This window comes from Amphiprion ocellaris, chromosome 22 (assembly GCF_022539595.1).
Source record: "Amphiprion ocellaris isolate individual 3 ecotype Okinawa chromosome 22, ASM2253959v1, whole genome shotgun sequence".
NCBI classification, from domain to species: domain Eukaryota; kingdom Metazoa; phylum Chordata; class Actinopteri; family Pomacentridae; genus Amphiprion; species Amphiprion ocellaris.
In genome coordinates, this window is record NC_072787.1 from 5,486,381 (window position 1) to 5,498,651 (window position 12,271).

Sequence of the window (12,271 nt, forward strand, 5' to 3'; positions counted from 1 at the left end):
GTCTCTGATTTACTTTGTTGACATGATTTAAGTGGTGTATTATCAAGGTCTATAACCATTAAGTGGTAGAATTTAAATGCATGTTTGGTAGTTTACTTGAGAGTTATGTTAAAAAGCTTTGCAAATCTGCATAATTAGTAGTTTCTGGAAAAATATTATATCTCCACATTTTCTCACAAGTAAAGGGCCTGTTTTTATATTTTCCAGAAATGCAAGGTAAGAACAGTGCATTAATGTTCATGGAATCCTAATTGAACGCATTCTGTACCATAACATGGCCTTGCAGTTTATTTTACCAGAGGATCGATCAACACTTTTCTGTTTTTCATTTCCATTGATCCAGATGTGGTGTTGGCGGGCTGCTGCACACTGTTCCATTTCAGCTAAATTAATGGAAGGTCCCAAGAAAAGTCATTCTGTTGACACGCTGTAATGAGTAGGTTGTATCTGTCAATATTCCCATTGCGCTCGTAATTGGATTCAAATTTACCTCATCCTGGATTAGGCCTAAAAACCAGGGTGTCTTGAAACTTCCACCATGCAATCCCTGTTTAAATTCACCCTAACCCACTCTGAGGCTTTGTTTTTTTTTTTTTTTTGCATTACTTTGTTTTCTGTGTCACCTGCCCAGATTTGATTGCTCAGGGCCCTGTGATAGATGCCAATTCCCGTAGAAGCTGAGAAGTTAAACTGAGTGTGTGCTGCAGTTTTGTGAGATTGTAATTTCCTTGAAGTCAAGGAAAAGCATCAGGAAACGCCTGCCAGAACTGGTTTACATTCACGTATCAAAACGCGGCTTCTGTCTTAGCTGACACATCAACAGATGACACTAGACTTTCTTTGATAAATTCTAATTGTATTGTGAAATCCCACCTCCCATCTCCCCAAAGCCCTAATGTAATATACGTTTTATGAGAGACTTTCACAGCCCCTTCAGTGAAGTGAAGTGAGTGTTTTGGTGCCACCAAATGGTCTAAATCAAATGCTAATTTTTGTCTTTTGGATTGCTTTCTCTCATTGCTTTACTCATTGTCCCTTCACTTTATTTCTCGCTCTGTGAGTGTTTCACCACCCTGAAAAAGGCTGTAAAATTGCCCACCATAGAAGTAACGACCTCACAAAATTGTGGGTTGCCCGAGTAGATAATTACCATGTCACCCGAGTATAAGTTGTGCCGCTTAACATGACATCCCTTGACATGCCTTGTGTGATGAAGCAACAATACTGTCTATCACCCAAAGCGCGCTGTGAGGTTGAATGGAAGAACAGATAAAATTGTCGTATCACTTTGCTAACAACCTCACAGCTATTATCAGATTGATTCCCTGGAAGTGTTTTTCACAGGATGTTGGGTTATTCTTGTTTATCACCTGATGAGCCAAAAAACAGTCAGTGACTGATTTAAAGCGCTCCAGCTGCACTGTAAATTTTCACAAATGTAACACAATTACACATTATTATGCTGCACACACATTCTCTGGGCTACCTGGTTGATCCTGCCAGCAGCATATGCTTGTCTCAAAGATTAAGCCATGCAAGTTTAAGTACACACGGCCAGTACAGTGAAACTGTGAATAGCTTATTAAATCAGTTATGGTTCCTTTCTTCTACAGGTATAGTTATATTCACATATTCTTAGAGTGGCATGTGTAAAAAGATTATCAATACAGACAGCAATGTCATAAACCCTGATCATTTGTATTGGTTTCCAATCACGTATCATTAAGAACAAACCGCATTGTGTACTACTTTATGCATCATTGTACAGTGATAGTGTTGCTAAAGTCACCTGTCAAAATGATCAGTTTTGGTTTTTTGTTTTTTTTTTGGGTTTTTTTTCCAAAAAGCAGCAAGGAGCATAAACTCATTAGGAAAATGTTTGCTGAAGCGGAAAATAGGATATTTTTCCCATAGATTTTGATACAATCAGATTTCCTTTTGCAATCAGAGGAGTCACCCCCTGCTGGCTGTAAGAAAGAATGCAGATTTAAGAAACTTTACATTGGCTTCACTTTCATCCATTTTCTGTCTACAACCTATGACTATTACTGGGTAATTACATTTGGGTGAGGGGTATACATAATGCTTAAAGGATTGTAAGCAGCCAGGAATGTGCTGAATTACAGTTTTGGCATTTTGACCAAATAATTACTGCAAATTTCATTACATAACACCTCTTAGCACATGGAGCACACAATCACTGCAAAAAGAGCATCATAAACTCTGCAATATTCATCTTATAATCAGAGTTTGAAGGTGGAAGTTTGGAGAGACAAGTGATTATGTAATTTAGCGTGTCAACAGGAAGTCAACTATCTCGACTGGAGAAGGATGCTAAGGTGCATCCTCTATGGGCCCAACGAATGTGTAAGTGTAAGGAAGTCCACTGAAACATGACTGATGTTTTTTCACGTCTGCACCTGTAAGCCACTGTAATGGGAAAGCATTAGGTGCTATCTTCGAACACTACATCCAATTCTGCTTAGTACATCTATGCATGATTGCTACAGCCATGCTCTGTCGTGTCTAAATCTCATCCAGCACAGTGTAAATCTTCAATCTCTGTGTGAATCATCATTTTGGAGGCCGAGTCAATGTCTTTGACTCTTTGAGATTCAAGATTCAAGATTCAAGACCTTTATTTATCACACACACAATTATACATAGTATAATGCGCAGTGAAATGTATTGTGCACCTGTTCCAGACCAAAACAATAGGAATAATAAGACTTTTTTATATATATATATAAAAATGTATATATATAAAATCCTTGTCATGTTCCTCAAGCTATTCCTGAGCAGTTTTTGCAGTGTGGCAGGCAGAACTGTCCTGCTGGAGGAGGCTGCAGCCATCGGGAAACCTGGTAAATGTTTAGGTGAGTGGTATATTTCAGTGCAACATCCACATGAAAGTAAAGTGAAGTAAATATTATTGATCCTCTCAGTAATGCAACACTCTGCTGGGAAAGCTTGGGTCTTATTGGAGGTTTAAATGCGGCTGATCGGTGTATTTACGAGTAAGATGTAACGACGTTTGGTTCATGACCTTTGCTGTAACACAAGCTACAGATCCTAATGTCATATAAATTTGCTTTCTGAAAGCATTCATCAAAATCCCCTAATGATCTAATGCATGGAGTCTTTCGGGAATGAAGCATTACATCTCAAAGGGCACATCAAAGTTTATGCTGGCCTTGAAAGTACAGCTCCAAGGTTGCAGGAGATGATTCGGTTGACTCTTACTTTATTATCTTTTGCTCTGAAGATTAAATAAACAAGTCTGTTCTGAACTCACAATAGCCAAGTTTAACTGAATGCCATTAATCTTCTAGACACATTTGGTTCTGGATGCCAAGTGCCATTTAAGAAGCTCACTCAATGAAAATAAAAAAAAGATATTTATTCATTTCTTTCTGTTTTTTTTTTTTGGAAAGTGCACCCTTTGAAAACATTTTGCATGAAAATGGAAAAAGAAACATCCATTTGAGAAGTGGCATGGTGCTCTATTAGGAACTTTTGTGGAGAACACAGCTACACAGCTGAAGAAATAAAGCAGCAAGGTGGAAGATGTTTCCAGCTTTCATCATTTTCTCCTCCTTGTTACAAGAAAGGGGAAGGCATCCAAGTGTGATTCAGCCTCACCTACCCAAAACAAAAGTAATTGAAACCTCCTATCAGCAACAAGGTTCCATTTTCATTTCATGTTGCAAAGTCCAGGTTTCGTGTTATTTCCATATAAATCAGAGGGAAACATTATTTCTTCCTTTTGTGCATCCTGTGTACCTTGAGGGTTGAACTTGTACATATGAAGTGATGCCGTCTGCTTAGACTGATAGGGAGAGGCACTCATTTGTCAGGAAAGCTCTAAGAGTTAACCTGTAGAAATTACTTGAATGAAGCCTTCCCCTTGGGGAGGAGTTGAATCGCTGTCATCCTCTGATTTTTAATAAGCAACTGAAAAATAAAGCTGTCTGCTATTTTGTTAAAGTATGCTAAGTGGTGCAAACAAAGTGATGATTAGTTTGCTAGCTGAAAGCCTTGTAAAAATACGGGGAAAACAGGGAATACATAAACACAGCAGTCACTTAACATAGAAACACATGTTAAATATCACCGCAGCAGGTCCGAGCTGAAAGCAGGTAGCTTCACTCTTTCCTGCGTAAATGCCTGAGAGGAAAGGCAACCATTTTTAAATGCCATTTCAATGTCGTGATTGTCATTATGCAGATGTCCAAGTGAGTGCTGGTGTTCATTAAAGTCATAAGTGCTAAGGAGCTGTTCAGACTGACAGCTGAAATGCTCTGAAAGCCTGTCCCCAAGTCCATGTCAATAAACCCTCAGACCAGCCCAGCAGGAGGAATCAGTGTGTTTATCTGGCTTCTTATCACAACCGGCTGCAGAAGACAAGAGTTTTTAGGAGATACGTGTGAAGAGCAGGTGTGACATGGACGAGAGCAGACGAATGCTGGTTTGGATCTGATTATAAGGTGATAAACAGGACCGAGTACAAATTAGATCTGTGTTCGGTCACAGCTTTTAAATGTAATAGGCCTTCATTTGAAGTGGCTCTATTTCATTCATTGTGGCCTTATTTAAACTTACTTGCTTTTCTCTGTCAGCAGCTAGTCTGAATTACAGGAGGTAAAAGCATCGGGGGCTTTCGCACAGCCATGCATCTCAGTACGTAAGCTGCAGAGGGCAAATAGCAGTAAGGTAGAGCTGATGTGTTGACTCACTGTGCATCTCCAGGCTGTCTGTCTCCAGCTGAGCATGCATCTCTTGGTCTGTCGGTGTCTTGTTCGCTTGCAGCCACTTCCAGGGCGCTTCTGTGACTTTCTACTTGCAAAAAGAAAGAGAGGTTACACTGGATTAACGTGTTTATGAGCTGCAGCTAACGCACATTTATATGCACTACATGAAATGAAGCGTCACTGTGGGGTCCAGCTCCAGACAGTATGTGGCCACGATGGCAGTCCTCATAGGTGCAAAACTATTTCAAACAACAGTGATTATCTCGTCCCACAGGGTTTAGTTCCACCTCTTGTATAATATTGTGAGGACTGAACAAGCAGCAGAGGTGTCATGTTTTATTTTCAACAGTTTATGTTTTATATTTATGTCAGCGTTAATATTAATTTCTCTTAAGACTCCTTAGAAAATATTCTTTAAGTCTGCCCCGAAGCAAAGTTTTGCTTAGGGTACCAGGGAGGTCTGATCTGGGAATGCAAAGAGCTAAGCACATCCTGATGCCAATGCTAGTGTACATAGACAGTTACTTTTACTTATAATTGAGATGGTTGCCTCTTTGCTTTAATTAAATGTTGTGACCATCAGCAAAAACTCCTAGTATCTTTAATTCACTGTAGAAATGAATAATGTAACTGTTTTTATGAGTGAGCATGAGAATGAAATGTTTTTGAAATGTTTTATAAATGTATTTTTTGTACTTTCCGTATTGTAGCACTTTGAGATTCTGTATGTAAAGTGCATTATAAATCAAAGGCATTATTATTATTATTATTATTATTATTATTATTATTATTATTATTATTATTATTATTATTATTATTATTATTATTATTATTATTATTAATAGTAATAATAATAATAATAATAATAATAATGAAGTGAGCACTGTTATTTTTTCCCTCGCTTGAAAGGATTGTTGACAACATTATAAGTTGAATCTAATCACGTTGCTACATGTTCTTCCTACACATCAGAGCTGTAACTGGAACCAAGTGTGAGCGAGATATTTAAGTGAACAGAGTAATGATTCTGTCTTCATAAAAAGATTCATCTTTTAGGGGCTTGCTATCAGCGATGAAGCTCAGTTTATCTTCATTCTCAGAAAATAACAGTTTGCTCTGTCATGATTCATCTCTCGGGGCAACTCCAGATATTTCACCTTCGTTGCATCACTTACTCGATCTCCAGCCTCTGATGCTTCCTTCTGGAATATAGATCGACAAATATTAATCTAACTGTCCGAAGTAATAACACGATTTCATAACTCCTCTGCTGTCATTCGGTGTTGGCTTTCTAATCCATAAAACGCTTTGCTGGTGTGCTTTTTTATTAGCACCCTCACCTGTTGTTGCCCTGGTCAGGTGATAAATGGCTTCACATCAGGTTAGTGGCACAGCAAGATATACAGCAGGTGATAAGATGAGCATCCTGCCACAGAGAACACAGAGAAGTTAATTAACAAAAACAACCATGGACACAAATCATATTAAGCATCCACTCACCATGCTAGAGAGATTTATTAAAGCTTATTTATTGGGCTTTTTATTAGAAGGCTTTTCATGTATGTGAGACATGTCTTACTTGAAGAGCAGCCTGGACAACTAGCTTATCAGCTTTCACTGATTGCTTGTTTCATGTGTTGTCCTTTCCTGTCTAAGCATGATATTGTTCGTTTAAAAGCGTAAATCAAAGCAATTGGTATGGACTGAAGAGTGAATCATTTAGCAACACAAAGTCAGCTGAGTGTGTCTGTGTTGAGACAGAATAACTGGGAGGTTTGTTGAATCATTTAGGGCCCAGCTTAAAGAAATCTGAAAGGAGACGGCGCCAAATGAGATGTAACTAGGGATTCAGCAGTCATGGTATTATTTTCCTACATTTTAATCTCAGAAAAAATGAGCGTCTGTCATCGCCAACATTGATTTATTCCCACAGGTGTGCATTAGTTTCAGAGCCGGTACTTCCTCCTGGCAAGCTGCCAGAGATTAACTCCAGAACATCAATATGCTTCGTACAGAGACATCCTCATTGGATTTCTTCTTACTCTGCTGTCTCAGCTATAGCGCTGCTTTTCTTACGTTCATATCTATCGACTTTATGGAAGAGTAAGCCTGCAGTCAATGTCACTGTCACACACTGTGGCTTAACTTTGTCTGTCGCACAGTTGAAACTTCATCTCTAGAGCCACATCCAGATGGAATTACGGGAGAACACGGACAATAAAGGAGTGGAAGAGTTCCCTCTTTTGTATTATTCATTGTGGATTTTGTATGTGTGTGTGTGTGTGTGTGTGTGTGTCTTCTGGGAGCACAGGGGTTTCACAGGTTAGTCAGGGCTTAGTCTTCTACAGATTCATTTTAGTAAAATGTCGAGCACAGCCGCCGAACTTTCACCTACAGATCAAATCAATATATGATAAGTTGTCTGTCGGTGGGGTTTAAAAAAATAGCTAGCTCAGCATTGATTTGACAAATATTCATTAGAAGATATCATCAAACAATAGGAGAATTATTGACAAAAATCTGTGCAGTAGATGCCAAGGACATAAATATATTTGGTTATTTGTTGAATTATGGAAGCCTGAACTGAATTACCCCTCAGTAGAGGCACTGGTGGTTGTGTGAAGTTGTTTTCTTTCTCTCTCCAACCCAGTTTATCCGGCACACACAGTAGGTTTCATTACAATGAAGCATCAGGGCATCTTGCAGGATCATAGCATCTTGAAGGACTTCATCTTCACCTTCACTTTAATGTCTTCCGTGGTGCAGGACGGTATAGCTGCATATAGCATCTGAGCTGTTAAATTAGAAAGTGACTGTTCAAGAGCTTTAATGTCAGCCAGTCTTTATCCTCGTAGGCAAGATGCTCTTTGCATGTCAGGAAGTTTTTGCGCTATGATTGACACCTAAATCATGTGCAAATGAAATGAAACCCAGAGGAGCGTCTGTGGACAGGACTCAGGTTATTGGACCACTTGGAAGGGTGCATCGAAACAACAGGGAATCAGAGCTGAAATTAATACCAGTGTTGAGGAGAGAGGGAAAAATCCTGCTTTGGAAGGAGGGGAATCAAAATAGCAAATAACTCAATAATTATTACAGTTACGCTAATTAAAATTTCTTCTCATGCCCTGGAGAAATTAATCTGCCTGAGTCTGCTTCACTCTTACTGCTTAATATCTGGTTTGATGCAGTATCTAAACTCTGATCATTTTGACGGATTGTAGGAAACTGTTGCTGTGAGAGACTGGTGTGTGTAATTATATCTGAATTACACATAACATTTGTATGACTTTACAAATGGGTGAAGAAGAGACTGCTTTATCTCACAGTATGCATAATTGTAATCACCTCCATTTGAAATTCTTCATGCATGTGTTGGAAAAAAATGGCAAAGACACTGACTGACATGTCATGGTATTGAGTTTCCCATAGTATTTTTCACAGTGTATGTTCTCCAATAAACCTTCATAAAGTTTTGTGAGTGAAAGAACAGTATACACATTTGACTCCTTTGACTTGTTCTTTATGATCTGCTGATTTTGAACAATCTCATTAGAGTTCATGTTTTCAATAAGCTTGGTAATGGGGGATCTTTGGATTAATTAAGTTTACATTGCATAAATTTTTAGGGTCTAAACCTGTATTTTATTAATTAATCTGGTCATTTGTTTGAATACATAACATTGTACATTGTTAACCTTAGCAGTTAAGTCAGTCAGGTTAATTTCTATTATGTATAATAAGCATTTTGGCACAACAGCCGTTACTTTCAATCTGCTATATGGATCATTCCAGAATTGGTGGACATTTGGCTTCAAAATTTATGAAAACTTAACCTACTCTTTTACAATTTTCTGCATATTCATTAATAATAGGTAACACACTATCAAAGGCTTGATTAGCTCAGCTTACACATCAATGGTAGCATTTTTATTTCATGTTTTGTTTGTTTTTTGCTAACCCTACTCCAATCACAGTAACAGCAAATCCATGCTAATGTTAGCTATTCTTAGCAGTAGAAGCTAGATATTTAGTTAGCTGTTACTGCTGACCAAGAAGACAAACTTACTGTTGTAAAAAAGTAAAGAAAAAAGTAAAAAGAATTTGTTTTCTCCTGATAATATGCATAACAGGGTTGCATGAGGTAGAGACATTCAATCAAGGATGACAGTATTATGAAAATATGAAAAATAGAAGAGAGGACATAGCTTTGCTCTACCAATTCTTTTGGAAAACTGTTTGATGATGTTCATTCCAGCGTGTCACATGATTCACTGTTTTCTTCTTCTTCTACCAGCTAAAAAGGTTATGATAACAGGGTTGTTGTGGGACACACACACATGGACAAAATTGTTGCTACCCCTCAGTTAATGAAAGAAAAATTCACAATGGTCACAGAAATAATTTGAATCTGACAAAAGTAATAAATAAAAATTCTATGAAAATTAACCAATGAAAATCAGACATTGCTTTTGCACCGTGGTTTAACAGAATTATTTTTAAAAATAAACCCATGAAATAGACATATTTGTCACATTCTGGTCCAAAAGACGCTTTTGTTCTCTATAGCTAGTTCCCCATTAGAGACACCTAAGTTGGCAGTGAATTTTTAAATATGCCATCTATTTAAATTGTGTTAAAGCTTAAAGTTATGCAAAATTAAGACCATGGTTAACAGATGAGTACCATCACAGGAGAGTCCACAACCCAGAAATGCTTGCATGAATCACCTCAGCTCCACTCATGCTGCACCTCTTTGCCCATTGTTAGATTAGCTGGAGTCAGACGCTGCCAAGATGACAACGACTGAAGCCAGCACACTGAGCTTCAGAGCCACTTTTTAGGAAACCTGCCGGTCACATCACAGACGGCTCATCCATAAGTCATTGATTATACCATAGTTTAGAAAAAACTGTTTAACTTCTTGTCAAAAAATAACAATACCACTCCTTTTTTACTAAATAGTGTTTAATGACTGAAAACTGTCTAATTTATTTCCAAGTCTTCTTGAAAAACTTATGTATTTGCCTCACTAGGAATTCAGTGTTTTAATAGGATATACAAAATAAACAGATCATAATTGATGGTCTATAATCCAAATATTGTAAACTTTGTGCTTTAGAGTATTATGTTTGCTGAGTACCTTCACTTTGATTGTTTAGTTTTATCAAAGAAATAAACAGAAAAATAATATCAGCCTTAGAAACAAACTATGATACATTTTAAGTAAAAGGTGAAACTACAGAGAAATTGGTAACAGAATGTGGATGAACCCTTTTGACTACCATGCAAGAGAACATAGAAACTAAGTGGAGTGAAAGTAGGAGAAGAAGTGCGGGATGAGTTTCTAACTCTAGAAAAATAAACTTGTGGGGAGTTTACTTCACCAGAGAAGTGCTTCAGTTGTATTTGAAATAGCTGAGAGACAAGTATTTTCCTGCAGTTTGACAGAAAGGGTTGTATAAGAGAGAGACAACAGTCTGAAAACCGGGACAATGAGCATGCAGAGTTGCAAGTGTGAGAATGTGAATTTAGTCAAAATATTCTCTTAGGTGATGGAATACTAGTATTATGTTACTTCAAACAGAATAAGCAGCCTGTAAGAAGTCAAACTGCATGCAAAAATGAAAATATTATTTTGATGCCAATGTAAGTGAATATAAAATGATGGACCAGTAATTTCTGATTAAGCTGTCTAATTATCAACTGTGCTGATCGTTCTGTTAGTTGGACCAATAAACTGCAAAATGCATGCAGAGCTGCAGTGTTCCGAAATGCCATTATTTAAAAGCTGCTGACTATCAAAGAGGTTAATTGGATTAAAAACACAGGATTTGTGACAGGATAGCAGTTCATAGTTGTGCTGAGGGCTTCACAAATTCAGCCTCCTTTGATATAATCCACCAAGCAGAGCTAAAAATAACAGTGTTATCACAGCAATGCATATAGTCACCTGTGGTCGATTTTTCTAAATAAAGTCTGCTCTGTTTATGTTTCCAGTGTTGTTTTATTCTTCTATAACGTACACAGTGCAACTGCCTATGCCAATGTAATTTGCCAGTTTGATTGCAAACTATGGCAGTGCAGAGGAGCAGTGGATGAGTTCAACAACCTTGTGGCTGGTCCTTATCACACTCTTAATAAGAGAGGAGAGAGTAATTCCATTGATAATGAAATCTGACTCCATATATTCACCCCCCTACTTGCCATTCTGTGCACACTCAGGTCTGTGTGTCACTTTTTGTAGTAAATTAATCATTCCAGCTGTTATTTACATCCAGTGTGTCCACTGTTGTATCAGCCAAATTATTGTCAGAAATCTCACTAATTCTGGAGTCTCTCCAGTTTGGATGTGATGGACGTGCATGAGTTTAACCTCATCAAAACTTTGAGTCTACAGATGTTTTCTTCTCTTTCTCTAGTTTACATTCATACATGCCAACAGTATTGATATGAGACCTTACAAGAGTTTAATGAGGCCCTTCTTTCCAGGAAATACCCGTGATGATTAAACACACAACTAAACAAGCTTACTGAAACACTATAAATGCAAATTTTGCTAGCTGTAATGCAAATACTGTTACATTTGCATGAAGAAAGCCACATCCTGACTCATTTCTTTCTTAATTAAAAGGGATACCCGATATTGTTCTCTTTTAATTCATAGAAGAAACCAGAAGGTAGAAGTTGAGAACATAAAAGACCATCCTTCACAGATGCTTCTTACCTGTACATGATCACAGACTCTTGTTTTACCAGGCCCTATTGCTACTGTATAATACTAGGGCTAGTAGTCAAGGTCTCCAGTCTGTGTGCTTCTGAACAGATCTTATTATTTTACAAGGCTTTGATAAATATTCAGTACCAGATTTACATGCAGCCAATTTACTCCTGCAGTCTGCGTGTAATTAGCACCAAACTACTAAGGCAGCAGCCAAATTCATAGTCAGCGACTGGGACTGCCCTCTGGCCACATTCAGAGAGAAGGAGAGCTCAAAAGGTACAGATTAGTGCTGGGATTTATCTCAGATCAGCAATGTCAGAAAAAGAATGATAATGGTGATGCAGCATAGAGATACTGATTAATGAATTAATGAGATCCCCAAACATTCAGAAAGGTGACCTGAGAAACTTGTTTCTGTGCTGTCAAAGATCTGTTAAAGCACACAGATTAATAAGCATCAAATTACAAGCAGTGAAATAGACAGTGATTAACTGAATTACACAAACAAAAAGTCTAGTTTTTAAAAAGTAAACTTTTTAAACTGTCATTGAAACAGTTTATGATTCAGGTCAGACTGCAGCGGCTGGAGGACACCAGTCATATGAATGTCTGAGTCTTTGGGATTCAATAGTCATAATAATGTAATGTACGAGAATCAGACAACGCCACACCAGCAGGGTCTGTGTAATACTTTGCAGTTATGCAGCCACCTTATGTGTTATATAGCACATCTGACCACGCAATAATTAATGACTAAAGTATGTGTTAGGCATTAAAGAAATGCTACAAACAATAT